This window comes from Microtus oregoni, unplaced genomic scaffold, assembly GCF_018167655.1.
Source record: "Microtus oregoni isolate MIOR12 unplaced genomic scaffold, Mior012 000056F_ref0000123, whole genome shotgun sequence".
Classification (NCBI taxonomy): Eukaryota; Metazoa; Chordata; class Mammalia; order Rodentia; family Cricetidae; genus Microtus; species Microtus oregoni.
The window spans coordinates 7,810,365-7,822,472 of record NW_024543832.1 but is presented as its reverse complement, the minus strand read 5'-3'; the positions used below and the strand labels follow the sequence as shown (position 1 = coordinate 7,822,472).

Here is a 12,108-nt window from a genome sequence, read left to right as displayed (position 1 = left end):
ACTGAAGTACACTGTGGATAAGTGGGAGGAAAAATTTTAATCTATCTTACTAAATAGAATTTAACTAGCAGGCCTAGGCTACACAGTGAGTTCCAGGCAAGCCAAGGTAGAATAAGACAAAACAAACAAACAAACAAACAAACAAAATACAAGAGGGCTGGGGACATGGCTACCTCGGTGGAAACTTGCCTAGCATACATGAAATTCTGGGTTCAATCTCCAATCCATGCCTACAATCCCAGCAACTAGGAGGCAGAATCAAGAAGAAGAGGAATAAGGTCATCCTCAGCTGCAGAGTGTGTTTGAGGCCTGGGATACATGAGTCCCTGCCCCACCAACAAGTGGAAGACTCAGGATTTTTGGGTCAATCTATTTTAGTCAGAAACTTGAGCTTGTCACCAAGTCTAACCAAACTTACTCAAATTGTGCTCTGACCTGATCTAAATGCACACACACACACACACACACACACAATAAATACAAATTTTAAAAGTTTCAACTGACAAATGCAAAACAGTTCTTTATTACTACAGCATACAAAATATTTATAAGTAAACATGCAACATAGTTCAAGTTTAGTTAGAGGAATCTCACCAGCCTTCTTCATATAGACACACAGAAATATCTGGTTGTTTGTTCCTATATCATCTTAGTTTTCTTATGTACCTCAGTGAACACTAAAGGAAAGACAGTCAATGCATTAGACATTGATGGTACTTACAGATAGACAGATCACTGTCAGAGTTTCGATTTAGTTTATTTCCCTTTCGAGAGAAACTGTATTTTACCTTGGGCATCAGGCTCAAACCCTAAAGTCTGGTGATGTTCACAGCAGCTTTGAAAAAGCTCTAAATGGCCATTTCCATTTTAATCACTAGATGTGAATTATAACCTTCAATCTGAAAGTCTTCAACTTTGAAATCATCAATTGTCTCAACTTTTTGAAGAATTTTGAGCTTTGGGAAAGGTCTTGGCTCTTGCTGAAGCTAAAAAATAAAATCATGGTTTTACTTTATATCTGTTCCCATGTCTCCTTTTGAAACAACACAGTATTTTATCACAAAGTACTTCTTTACAGCAATGCAATACAGTATTGTCTTTTCTTTCTGCAAGATTAGGGATTGTGTCTAAGGTCCCAAAAGAGCTACATTAGTAATCTGCCATCAGCTATGGTCCAGCTTTTTATCAGCTTTTTATTCTGAGACAGGGTCTTAGTCAAGGTATCTAGGCTTATGTTGAACCCACTCTGTAGCCCAGGCAAGCCTTGAACTTGGAACGCTCCTGCTCCAGCCTAAGTAGCTGTGGATACAGGATGAAGTTACCAGATAACTCGTGAGAAATACATTCAACACAGGGAAACAATTCTTGACTTTTCTGAGTCTAACTTTTTTCCTTAATGTTCACAAAACATGGACACTCATATACTTACTACCATTTCAATTCATTTGCTGGCTGCTGTATTATAGGAATTTGAAAGGAATTTAAAAAGACAGACATTTAAAGTTTAGTACTTAAGCATAAAACTAAAGTCAAACATTTATTTTTCAGCTCCTCAAGTAAAATTATGAGTTAAAATGCATATCTCCTGGCTCTTCTCTCTGGTACTGATGCTTAATACCTTACTGTGTTCTGTGCTTGTGATTGGTAAGGCCATTCCCGCTTATCTCCTTTATTAAAAGCCCTACATTTGGAGCACTTCAATGTAAGACAGCATCAACCAGAGTGCCTGTGATACAAAGGATGCCCTGTACCCAATATTTTGTCAAGAGAAGGCACCAAGCTCAAAAAGAAATGTAACCGGTATATTTCTTACCTGAATTTTCAGGGGCTCGATATGATTCAGGTAAATATGTGCATCTCCCAAGGTATGGACAAAATCCCCTGGCTAAAAATGACCCACAGGAGAGAACACAGCAGTGAATATTTTCATGTAAATTCTTTAAGAACACATGTTAAAACAGACTAGGTCTGTGAGATGGCTCCGTGGGTAATGGCCCTTGCTAAGCCTGACAACTTGAGCTTCATTCTTGGAAGCCACAGGGAAGAAGAGAAAGGACTCACGCAGACTGTGCTCTCGTCTATGCACACTGTGTACACACACAATAGTACATTCTACAGGGAAGAAGAGAAAGGACTCACGCAGACTGTGCTCTCGTCTATGCACACACTGTGTACACACACAATAGTACATTCTACAGGGAAGAAGAGAAAGGACTCACGCAGACTGTGCTCTCGTCTATGCACACACTGTGTACACACACAATAGTACATTCTACAGGGAAGAAGAGAAAGGACTCACGCAGACTGTGCTCTCGTCTATGCACACACTGTGTACACACACAATAGTACATTCTACAGGGAAGAAGAGAAAGGACTCACACAGACTGTGCTCTCATCTATGCACACTGTGTACACACACAATAGTACATTCTACAGAGAAGAAGAGAAAGGACTCATGCAGACTGTGCTCTCGTCTATGCACACACTGTGTACATAGACACACTTTGAACTATGTGCATACCCTGTAGAATGTACATTCTACAGGGTATGCACATAGTTCAAAGCTTTCCACAAAAGTAACTTTTCCAGTGCTGTTTTTGAGAAAAGTTAATGTTTTACGTTTTTAGGTTGTGCATGATGGCTTACACACATAGTCCCAGTACTTGGAAGGCTGAGAATTGGCATCATGAACCCAGGAGAGTGGGGCCTAAAGTCTTAGGCAAAAGTCAACTTTATTCAGAACATCAGACAATTTATACTCTGAGGGTTAAGAGTCCCATGAGTAAACTATACAATCACAAAGATACAACATGTTTTTCCATGGAGACACATGAATAACAACAGCTGAAATAAACTCACTCCTATCTGCTACACCTTGGAGGAATATAAAAATGCAGTCCAAGAACAAGTCTGTGTATTGAAGAAACTGAAGTCACAAGACTCTTGTTGTCTTGGAGTTTTCTCACATGCACTGAAAGTTCTCAAGACTCTATTCTTGGACTGTGTTCTGACACTGAGACAGGAGGATCACTGTAGGTCCAGGCTAGTCTGGACTAGAGAATGAGACTATGTCTCAAAAACAAAAACAAAACAAAACAAACAAACAAGCTACCCATATGAGTGTTAGTTTCCTTAGGCAACAAGGTACCAGAAAGCTCCAAAAATGGTTATAAGGTAAGCCAGTACATGTCTTATTTACATGCATAAAATTTTAATACTAATCAGACTGAATTCCCTGCTATGAGTTAGTATATTCCATTGGCTATAACCACGTCTTCTGAAAGCAGCTCAGCTTTAGGCCTGTGATGTGTGCAATCATGTAGGTGAGAAGGGCATAGCTGGCAATGTTGAAGGGCACACCCAGGCCCATAACTCCTGACCTCTGGTAGAGCTGGCAAGACAGCTCCCTATTCGCTACATAAAATTGACAGAGGGCGTGGCAAGGAGGCAGTGCCATCAGGGGAAGATCTGAAGGGGTCAATGGTAAAAGAAGGAGGGGGTTTTAGAGAACACAGCTATAATAAAGGTAAAATACAAAACAAGCCAACCATGAAAGAAGCCATGAAGTTGCAGATACGTACAACTCAAGTTCCCATTTTGTCAAAGACCATTTTCGCAGCCCTACAGTAGAGGTGATGGAGGCCTGTCCACTAGCATAAGGAATCTGCAAGTGTACATTTATGCTGAAGCAATGATCATCCAGCAGAGCTAAAATTAAGGATTTGGGCTGCTGTTGATGGCACCAAATAAAAGGAAATTATTCTTTTGGCAAAGGCCACAGGAAACTGGAATCTGAGGCACATCTTTCTGTTTAAGTATCTATAAGAAATATGAAATGTTCTTTCCTGGATATTCACTATACCCTGGTAGAGTTTAATTTTATAATCTATTTTTAAGTTAACACTTGAAACTGTGTGCTCCAAATGAGAAAGATAAAACGATAGGTGCATTTTACAGGCAATTTAATGCTCCTTTAATGTAAATGCATAAAGATCGTGTGGGTCTAATAATGAAGGTAGAAACAGAGCCAAGTGTGACTGTGTTGATCAACCACGTGACTGGAGACAGTTCCAGTGACCCACAGTGCCTCAGGCCACCTTGCTCCCTTTGGCTAACTAGCCAGTTTAGCCAAAGGGAGATGGCTGGGATGCTGTCTACCTTTTGGGTTCCAGGCACACATGATGATTCTTCTGTCATCAGGGCTGGTTTTGATGGTGTCAATCACTTTTTGCAGCTGGTCTACTCCTTGACCCGAGTAATCTGCAGAGTTGTCAGGAGAGCACATGCACATTTACATCACATCAGTCACAGCCTCTCATGTGATGACCCTGACAGCATCCACTCAATGCCCCCACCCATAGTTCTAATATACCCAGCAATTCTGAGTATTTCTAAGATCTTGCTGGGTTAAGCTCAATGTCCTTACACTAAAATCTAAGTTCTTTTCTACACAAGTCTTCTAAATATTTAGTCTGTTATAATGTCCCTCCCCTTAATACTGCCCCTGTTGCTAACTGCTGTTTGGATATGGTTTGAATGTGTCGCTCAAAAGTTCATGAGTTGAAATATAATTCTCATTTTTGGGTAGAAATTTAAATCAATTACACAGTCTTTAAGAAGTGATCAGGGGGCTGGAGAGATGGCTCAGTGGTTAAGAGCACTGACGGCTCTTTCTGAGGCCCTGAGTTCAATTTCCTGGCATGGTAGCTTATATCAGTCTGTAATGAGATCTGGTACCCTCTTCTGGCCTGCAGGCATACATGCAGGCAGAACAATGTATACGTAATAAATAAATAAATCTTAAAAAGAGGTGATTAGGATGAAAAAGTCATCAGGGTGGAGTTTTATGAGTGAGTCCTGGTGGCTACACAAGGAACCAAAGGAGACACACTTATCATCTTTCACACCTAATACTATGTCACTGTCATCAAAATGTGGGCACTGAACCACCAGGACTGAGATCTAAGTTTTGTTATCTGTGAGTTTAGGGTTGATCTTGTAATTTTTTTCAGTTCTATTACATGGCCTTTAATCCCCTGCCCCCTGCTGAGGTGTGGTAGCTGCGAGTTGATTTATTAACAGAACTCCATAGACTCTCCTCTGGATGTACCTTTACCAAGGTTAGTCAGTCAGTGTTCTGGCAGAGCTGGGTCTCTGAGGGAGGGTTTCCCAAAATCCCAGCTCCAAGAAGGCAATATTAAAGACTTGAGGAAATGTTCTACAGCTAGATTGTGGTGGTGACTTTGTAATCTGTAAGAGTTAAAAAAAATCTGATAAATTACAGAATAAATTGTAATTATTTCCTATAGGAGAAAAAGGGATAAAGAACAGGAAAATTATCTGCACTAAAAAATTTAAATCTACAAGAGCTAGTTTCAGGACAGCTAGAGCTGTTATATGGAGAAACCCTGCCTTCAAAAACCAGAATAAATAAACAACTAAAAGTAAAAAAAATAAGACAATAAGCTAGGAGTTGTGGCTTATGCCTTTAATCCGAGCACTCAGGAGACAAAAGCAGGAGGATCTCTGTGAGATCCAGAGGCCAGGCTTGTCGAGAGACAGAGAGAGAGAGAGAGAGAGAGAGAGAGAGAGAGAGAGAGAGAGAGAGAGAGATATCTAGAATCATTAGGGCTAAACATAGAAACAATGTAATAAAACAGACAAAATAACCAAAACAACCAATGGTGGTCAGGTGAACATGATGGCTCATTCCTATAATTCCACCAGGTGAAAGGTAGAGACAGGAGGATCAGGAGTTGATGGCCAGCTACAGCTTCCTAAGACCTAGCTGCTCCCACCCCATCAAGACAAATTCTAGCACTTGGGGAGGGCAGAGGCTGACAGTTCAAGGGCAGCCTTTTCTCTTATAATTAGTTTCCAGCTAGCCAAACTCTGACTCTAAATAAGATAAAATATGTACACACATTAAATTTATATTAAAACTGTTTTTGCATTTTTACTATATTCCTTTATTTTGTTATGTGTGGCATATACTTTGGCATGTGTAGTCTAAGAAGCTGTGAGAACAGATTCTCTCCTACCACACGGGTTCCTGAGGATCAAACGCAGGTCTCCAAGCTTGGAAGCACAGACTTTAGCTGCTGAGCCATTCACACTCTATGCAGCATCACACTATTCTGTTGCAGAACTTCTCAAGTAACTCCATGCCCACTAACACTATCACATTACACTCCAAGCCCAGCAACCTCTTCTCTTCTCTCTACCTTTACCAATTTGCCCATTCCTAGTCCACAACTTCCAAACATCACCAGCATTGAAAACATCTTGATTGCAGGCAAACACAACTGAAGAATTTGGACACTAGGCCTGTCTTAGTCAGTATTCTATTGCTGTGAAGAGACACAATGACCATGAACACTCTTATAAAAGAAAGGGTGTATTTGGGTCTTGCTTATAGTTTCACAGGTTTAGTTAATTGTCAGCATGGTGAGAAGCATAGCAGTATCCAGGCAGACATGGTGCTGGAGAAGCAGCTGAGAGTTCTATTTCCAGAACTACAGGCAGCAGGATAAGAGGCACTGGCTTCCAAAACCTCAAAGCCCATCCCCAGTGACACACTTACTCCAACAAGGCCATAGTCTTAATCCTTTCAAATCACACCACTCCTAAGCATTCAAACACAGGGGCTTACCTGAGCATGGGGGCATTCTTATTCAAACCACTATAAGGCCCAAATTCTTCCCACTGGCTAGAAGGAGGTGACGGGACCCTTGAAAAGAAAAGCATACTATCCAGGCTGCTGGTGTCTGCCCAGCCAGTAATTTATTACTTCCTGCACACACTGGTGTATATACATATACACCAGTGAGACATTAACTTTAGAACCTGGAGGAGGCTGGTCTATGTGACACTCAAACAGTACCCAGAGAGAGGAGATGCCAGTCACTACATGAGGAGTTTTCTTAACCTCTGTCCCCACAGAGCAGGAAGGGAAGGGTTAACGGTACAGAGACACCACACCACACACAGTTTGCAAGTGCTGCAGCGTTGCAAAGGGAAATGTTCTTCATGGGTAACTCCTGCACCTCATCCCGGAGGAACCTCCTTCTATCCTAAACACTAACACAGACAGGACAGACCAAATCTGCCACCACTGGTAGAGAAAGTTCCAGTCATCCAATAATGCCCAGTAAATGCTAGGCACCAAGAGTATGATTTGGCCTTTGTGACGTTTTTTGTGGCTTCTCCACCATTACCCAGCACAGCTTCTCACAAATCAGGTACTTACCAACTCCCATTATGTGGACTTTTCTCCCACATCTAAGATGGATCTTTGAGGAGGAACACCCAGAAAACCTGAGGCAATAATATCTCCTCACCTGAATTCATATCTTTGTAGTCTGTGTCAAAATGTCTCCACTGGAAACCACAAACTGGGCCCAGGTCCCCTTCCTGTCATGCAGAGAATCCCAGGCTGTCCAGAAAATCTCAGGACCCATTGGCATCCCAGATTCTCACTCCTTTGGAGGACAGTTTCTTAGCATTTGTGGATCCCTGAAAGATTGAGAATAGAATAGGCACACAGGAGGACTCTGCGTCACTCATCTCCTACCCATGGCACACTATCCACATGCAGCCTAGCTTTAAGCATGCTGGTCCTGGCCAGGCTTCTGAGGGAGTATAGAATGGTCTTACCCTATTAGATATTTCCTCAAGGTATTTCTTCTATTCCCTTCAACTTTCCAAAGTCTTTGTGTATGTATACATACATGTAAGCATGCCATGGTGCATGCACACAGTGAACTTCTACCTTATTTGAATTGGGTGTCTCTCTTGTTACTGTTGCTATAATACCTACCCCAAGCTAGCTAGCTTGTGAGCTTCCAGTAGATTTCCATCTCCATCTCCCACAGAAGTACCAGGATTAGATAGCACTACCACACAGAGCTTTTTCTCAAGACAGGGTTTCTCTGGGTAACACTGCTGGCTGTCCTGGAACTTGCTTTGAAGACCAGGCTGGCCTTGAACTCATTAAGCTCTGCCTGCCTCTGCCTCCCAAGTGCTGGGATTAAAGGGGTGGGCACCACCGATTGGCCCAAACAGAGCTTTTTAGGAGGACTCCAGGGATCCAAACTCAGGCTGTCAGATTTGTGTGGCTAAGTGCTTTACACCCACTGAGCCAAATCCCCAGCCTTCCCTCCAATTCTTTAAATACATTCAAGTTCCTAAAACATTTCTACCTCATCTGCAGCTTTGAATTCCTTCATAAAACACACTCTATGTTGAAATGTGACACTCCAAGTGGACTTGTTCAACACTGCATGTGCGGTCTGTTCATGTGTCATATCTGGCTGTCTGGAAAATGTGTATGCGTGGGTACCCAAGCCCACAGAAGCCAGAGAGAACCCTGGCTGTTCTACTCTATTACTTCCTATCCTTTCCCTTGAGACAGGGTCTCCAAGTAAAGCTAGAGCTTATTTGGGCCAGACTCGTGGCCAGCAATCACCAACATCCTCCTGTGTCTCCTTTCCCATTATAGCACTGGGGTTACAGGCACATGCAATCACACCCAGCATTTTTAAGCTTCATTTCTATGTTATGTGCATGGGTGTTTTTCCTGCATGTGTCTGTACACCATGTGCACACGGTACCCAAGGACAGTAGAAAAGGGAGTCAGAGAGCTTGAACTGGACTTACAGATTGATAGCCACTAACTGTGTTAAATGGGTGCTAGGAACTAAATCTTAACCCCCATCCTGAACATGAGCAACAGATGCTCTTAACCACTGAGTCATCTCTCCATTCCACACCCCGAATGTTTTATGTGACAACTGGGCTGGGCTGAACTCAGGCCCTCTTTGCCTACTGAGTCAGCATCCCAAGTACTCTAAAGAAGGGGCTGAACTTGTAGTATGGTCCAGAACTCATCTTGTCTCCAGGAGTACTCTAAGCCAGCATTGGACAGAACCTCACCTTTTCTGGACCAGGATACAGGGCAGGAACTTGGGGCTCCTGCCATTTGTTACCACACCACTCCAGTATAACCCAGGTACCTACCTGACCCTGGTATCTACCAATTCAGCCATCAATAATGCTGAGCACATACCATGTGGCTGGCTGTATTTTAGTCCTGAGATACAACAGGAAAGAGGAGAAATGGATTTTCTACGAACTCACAGGACATTGCACTTATTTGTCTCCCACCCAAAAGAGGGAAAACTGAAGGCTGATTTCTAGGTCAGCTGAAGATGTTTCCTATGAAGAGAAACAAAGAGGTGGCAGGAAGATCAAGGGTGTCGAGTGGGACTGGAAGGAAGAGAGAACTATCCTCCATATGGAAGGAAAGGCACTCGGTGATGGGAATGGCAAGTGCCAGAGGCCTGGTCAGGATTCTCCCAGTGTGCTCAGCTCAGTGACGAAAGCAGGATGAGAAGGACACAGAAAAGCATCTAGAGCCAGCACTAGAAAATGAGCCAGGGAAGTGGGAACGGCTGATAGCTACAGCTTTGACTTCTATTACCTCTTTTATTTTTCTTGATTTTTCAAGACAGGGTTTCTCTGTATAGCTTTGGAGCCTGTCCTGGAACTCGCTCTGTAAACCAGGCTGACCTCAAACTTACATAAATCCACCTGCCTCTGCCTCGGAGTGCTGGGATTAAAGGTGTGTGCCACCACCGCCTGGCTCACAGTTTGACTTCTAAGGCTTGTATTGCGAAGACAAGCAGCTTCCAACAGCAGCAGCACCATTACCTTGATAACCACAGCAACTCCTCCAAAACACCCTTCCAGAACACCCCTTTGGTTGTGAGCAGAGGAAATTCACCTGAAAAATAGTTTGTAACACAGTTAAAATCATTCAGCTTTCTCTGTGAAGGGAAACGACCTGGGGGTGGACACACACACCTGGAGTGGCTTCAGGAAAACTGGGAACTCCCACCCAGCTTCGGGCTAAGTCAGTGAAACCACAGGTCTGCATAGACACGGGGGTACCCATATGGCAAAGAGGAGTCCTCACCCACTACTGAGCCACTATCACTGTCACTGGTGTTTAATGACAATACCCAAAATGTGGCCTAGACACAACCTAAAGGCTCTCATACCCAAGTCCACCACACTCCAGAAAGCGTGATATCACTCTGGTAAAAACTGAAAACGTTTTCAGACATTTGGGGAGCAAACTGACCTAGCATCTGAAAACAGAAATGTTTATGCCTCCGAATGGCACCAGGGAACCCAAAAGCAAAACAGAAGAGAGACAAAGGGGCAGGGCAGGCAGCTCAATCATCAGACAAGGTAAAGAGGAAAGGCTCAGAGTATATGTTTGTCAGAGAGCAATACTTTCCTCTTTACTGTCTACATGGGAAAGCTGAATGAAGATTAGAGAAGCAGAATAACTTGTCTACAGTATCAGCAGAGGAAAGGGACTAAAACTGGGCATCAGAGTTCACTGTTCTAGGAGCCCTGTGCACTGGGTTAATCCATGCAATAGCTGCTGAAGTTCTCACCTCCAGAACATGCTTAAGATAAGTAAACCCTCACTCAAAGTCTTGTGCTTGACACCTGATGCCAGGAACCCCAAAAGAGCACTTCTTCCCCGGGGCCACTCTGTAGGCTCACACATCCTCTGAGTTGCTCTATAAAAGCCAAGGCTGTTTGGGGAAACCCCAGTTTCCGCCTCAGGCTTGGGTTCATTTTTTTCTGTGCCTCTTTAACACCACCTAAGCCATTTTCACGCCAATTTTTTAAAAACAGTTGTAAAGGGATTAAGGGGAAAGAAGAGGAGGAGCACAAGTCAGGACTTGAGGGCAAGGTTTGGGCAGGTTTCTTCTACTCCGACCCTCGGAGATGCACGACCAGTTGGAAACTAATGGGGGTTAAGAACAAGAGTCCAGGTTTACCTGCAGTAGCTATCACCTTGAGGCTCTAGGGCGAGAACGCAGAGTTTAGGACTCTTTGAGCCGGGGTCAGACTAACCATTGCCGCCAGCCCCGTGCCTTCGTGCCCAGCACGCTGCTCATCCTCCCACAGTCCCTCCCGGTAGTGGGGACTGGCCGCGGTCACCTCTCAGGTTGTAACGCGCCTGCATGCCTAACACAGACAAGGTGCCGGTGCCCGTGCAGTCCTTCTTGAAACCGCAGCGCATAATGTGCTCCACCTGCCCCAGATACTGCAGTTCCCCGTGCCGCGGTGCCTCCGCACCCTGCTGCTGAGCGGCGGGCTGCAGCTTCAGCTCGGAGCCGGCGACTGGCATTGTGGACTGTTAGAGACATGTGGTAGGCGCCAAAGACCAATCTTTTTCTGCGCGATCTTTCTCCTACCTTTGGCGCCTCCCGCCCCTTCCTGCTGGGAAGCTTCTGACTGGCCACTATTGTCAGACCCCCGCCCATGGGGCTGAATTTCTGGTGCTAGCAGAGCAAACACAGGCTAGAGTTCCCAATTCTCTTGATTTATTTTGTCTTTGCATTAAGAGCCTATTGGTTCAGGGCGTGGTGACGCATGCCAGTAATCCCAGCTCGTGGGAGGTCGAGGCCAGAGGATCCAGAATTTAAGACAATCCTTTGTTTCACATCAAGTACAAGGCCATCCTGGGTATGAGAAGATGCACATTGTTAAAAATAATGATGGACTTTCAAGCATTCTTTATATGTGTACATTTAGTGTGCGTGGTGTGAGTGTGTGTGTGTGTCCGTCTGCTCGCGCATATGCGCACATACCTCATAGGTTTCTGCTCACACATTGGAAGTGTGGAACAGCTCAGGCTATCAAGCTTGGTGGCAAGCCCTTTACCGACGAAGCCATCTCTACCACTCTGCTCAACTTCTCAAATTTTAATGCCTCAATTTTCAGTTTTAAGGGAAGGCATCAAAGGTAATTATTGTTGATTAGAACCATTTGATGAGTACAAAATGTACTGATACGCGTGTTGTACGTGCAACAAGAGATCTGTATCTACCACTTTGAGTACATTGTAGGTACCCAACACACTTATTCAATTTTGGTTATGTCTGGGACTATGAAGAATAAGATTGGGGCTCTACTGAAATGTACTAAACACTACCAACTTTTTCTTCTGTTGAGAATTGAACCCAGACTTCCCACATGTTCACATCACCACTGAGTGATAAATCCAGCCCAAGCCTGTATTTG

The 12,108-nt window shown here is 43.8% G+C and overlaps 1 pseudogene; it reads right to left on the bottom strand.

Annotated features, from left to right (window-relative positions):
- Positions 1-848: 848 nt before the first annotated feature.
- On the bottom strand, positions 849-11,212 carry LOC121438668 (annotated as a pseudogene).
- Between the last annotated feature and the right edge of the window lie 896 nt (positions 11,213-12,108).